At 48.3% G+C, this 3,451-nt stretch overlaps 1 pseudogene; it reads right to left on the bottom strand.

Annotated features, from left to right (window-relative positions):
- Positions 1–340: 340 nt before the first annotated feature.
- LOC117311889 (olfactory receptor 2M3-like) lies at positions 341–1,265 on the bottom strand (annotated as a pseudogene).
- Positions 1,266–3,451: the final 2,186 nt, after the last annotated feature.

Raw genomic sequence — 3,451 nt, 5'->3', positions numbered from 1 at the left:
CCAGGGAAGCCCTCCTTGCTCACTTTTAACATGAAATTCAGAAGAAAGACTGCCCCTAGCAATTTTGGAGAAAAGGTAACTAATGTATCTATGTATCTACCTTCATTGGACAGAAATAAGGGTGCTCAGTGGAGGAAAGATTCACTGTGAAACTGATCACTTACCATCTGTTTCCTTGACCTCTTCAATCCAAATGTTTTCAGATTGCTCAGCTCATAGCCTCAACCCAACCAGTCAGAAGGGCCCAAAGAGTAGAGAGGAGGACCATGAGCCACAAGAGCCCCTGAGCTGCAGAGGAAGGAGCAGAACAAGAGAGGAAGCCCCAAAAGGGTGGGCGTGTCTACACTCTCCGTCTCCCCAGCACCCTCTTCCGGGCCCTCATTACCTCCCTGTTCCTCAGGCTGTAAATGAGTGGGTTGAGCATTGGCACAAAGATGGTGTAGAAGGTGGAGATGGCTCTGTCTCCCGCTGGTGTTCCAGCAGAAGCCTTCTGCATGTAGTTAAATATGCCTCCCCTGTAGTAAAGGCCCACCACAGCCAGGTGGGAGGAGCAAGTGGTCAGAGCCTTCTGTTTCCCCTCAGTAGAAGGCATGCTAATCACAGCCGTGAGGACCCGGGCATGGGAAGCCACAGTGACCCCCAGAAGCAGCATGACCACACAGCAAGCGTAGATGAAGTCCTGAAGAGCGAGGTGTCAGCACAAGAGAGCCTCAGCAGGGCGGGGATCTCACAGAAAAAGTGATCCACCTGTAGAGAGCCGCAGTAGGGGAAGCGGAAGACCACACCCATGTCAATCACGCTGTCGGCCACTCCAACCATCCAGGACACCAGGGTCATCAGACAACAGGCCTTCCAGTTCATGAGCGTAGGGTACCGCAGGGGGGTGACACACTGCCACGTACCTGTCATAGGCCATGACACTAGGAGGAAGCACTCAGCTCCTCCTACCATGACCACTAAGAAGACCTGAGCTGCGCAGCCACCCTGAGAGATGAACTTACTGCCCGAGAGGAAGTTGGCTGTCATCTTGGGTACTACCGTGTCATTCAGGGTCAGGTCCATGATAGAGAGCTGGCTGAGAAAAACGTGCATCGGGGTGTGCAGGCACCTATCGGCTTGTATGAGCAGGAAGAAGAGGATGTTGCCAGCCAGGGCGGCAGCAGAGGCCAGAGGACGAGGGAAAAAAGGAAGAAATCATATGGTGAGTAGCTGAACAGACCCAAAAGGATGAAATCCGATAGGGCGGTGTGGTTCCACACATCCATGGCCTTGGCCCTGAAGAAAAAATAGAGGAGCAAGCATAAGAACAAAGCAACTTACCTGGCATCTGTATCATACAAGGAAGATAACTGCCTCCTGTCTCTTCTACAGGGCAGTGCCCGGCGCACCGTCATAGCCCCATCCTTTCCTTCTGCAGTGAATATCCATTTGCTCTCAGAGGTCCTCAGGATTTGATCTTATTTCTCTTGAAAGACCAGGGAGCAAGCCCCCAGAGGAGGAGGGTCAGAGAATGCAAGGGAGAGAGAGAAGGGGTTTTAAGGAACAGGTGACTAGCCATAGATTTACGAAAAGGGGATATAGATTTAAGAAGATGTAGGGGAACACAATGTCACCCCAAAATGTCTCTTTGGCATGTGGATTATTTAGAGCTGAAAACAATCCAGGCACAAAAGACTAAAGAAGAAACTTTGACCTTCCCCCAAGCACCTAAAAGAATTTAGACAGAGGGCCTGTCCCAGAATAGAGCTATCACCAGAGATATCTACAAAGAACATGGACCAAGTGTGTATGGTGTAGGGGCGGGGGGAGGGGGTGTGTGGGGTGTTGGGGGAACTCTAGGCGGAGTCTAGAGATCAGAGTCCACTCTGTTTCCCATTGTCACTGTATGGCCCAGCAAACATTTATTTACCAAACATTTGCTTTTTCATCTCCATGTGAATTGCCTTCCTCCCCTTTGAAGTCCCAGACCACTACCCCCAAATCCTCTTTTGCCTTGAAAGCTGAAGATGGTGTTTAAGATGAAGGTTTTAGGGCTTCCGTGGTGGCGCAGTGGATGAGAGTCCGCTTGACGATGCAGGGGACACGGGTTTGTGCCCCGCGGAGCGGCTGCGCCCGTGAGCCATGGCCACTGAGCCTGCGCGTCCGGAGCCTGTGCTCCGCAACTGGAGAGGCTCACATACCCGCCCCCCCCCAAAAAAAGATGAAGGTTTTAACCCTTTTGGTGAGTTACTCAGTTTTCCTGAGTCTCTCTCAGATATGCATGTTATTAAACCTTTGTTTGATTTTCTCCTGTGAATCTGTTTCATGTCAATCTAATTCTTAGACCAGCAAGAAGAACCTCGACAGGTATAGGAAAATTTCTTCCCCTCTGACAGGGGGAAGTGAGTATTGGGTGTGCAGAGAGAGAGAGAAGGAGGTGGGAAAGGGGGTGACAGGTGCAAGGACCAATACAAACTGAAAAGAAAGGAAAAGACTCCTACCTCCATTTTCCTTAGCAATTACTTAAAAAACGTGTAATTGTAAGTTCCTTATCTCTCTGAAATGTATGTAAACCTTTTAAAACTAAAATAAGCTCTAACCAGATTTCTGACTGAGGAATGTCTTCTGAAGGACCTAGAATCCATCTCTTTGAAATGTAATCATCAAGGAAGATAGAGCCCTTACATCTCAGGTTCTGTAGGTCAGGACCCTAACTTCAGCAGGCACCTTGCTCCAAGTTGCAGAACTCTCTGTTGTCATAACATGTGTGAAGTTTGTATTTGTTTGGATAAAGCCAGCTACCTAACACAGGTAGTTACCCCAATTACCAGGTGAATCTAGGATGAACTCTGTGTGACAAACGGTGCTGTCAAGTCCTCTTCCTTGAGGAGTAGCTACTGTTTATCTTGATAGCATGTTATGTAATGGGTTGTCACTGTCTACCTATACAAAAAGGTGACATTCCTCTGTCTTTGCAATCTCTTAGCAGATTACCTGTGATGCACATCACATGCTGATTTAATGTTTATTCAAAAATAAAACTGTTTTCTTTCTCTTCTACTTTTGCGGAGAGGTTTTCAGGGTAGGGAGGACATTTGTTTTTTAATTATATTTTCCCAATGCAGCAGGCACTGCAACAGAGCTAAGTGTTGTGTCAAATGCATCATGAGAACCTCAGAACTCTAGAAATGCCTCTCTGTGTGGGAAGCAGTCAGCCTTGAGAGCAGGTAAGGACATGCCAGGCATGAGGCCGCTGCTCGAAGGAACTGTCCCTACTTGTTCCCCTCCTTGTTCCATTCCATGGGAGATAAATCACCAGGGCCCAGAGATCAGAAAGAATGTAAAATGAGACAAGCAAAGCTGTCTCCCCCCTGCACATGCAGGTTATTTTTGATGCTTCTGGGTTTATGGGTTTCCTCCCAGGGAAGTTAACCTTGAGCCGAGACAGTCTGTAGATAATGTAAACCACCAT

This window comes from Tursiops truncatus, chromosome 3 (assembly GCF_011762595.2).
Source record: "Tursiops truncatus isolate mTurTru1 chromosome 3, mTurTru1.mat.Y, whole genome shotgun sequence".
Taxonomy (NCBI): domain Eukaryota; kingdom Metazoa; phylum Chordata; class Mammalia; order Artiodactyla; family Delphinidae; genus Tursiops; species Tursiops truncatus.
This window is presented reverse-complemented; position numbering and strand designations above follow the sequence as displayed.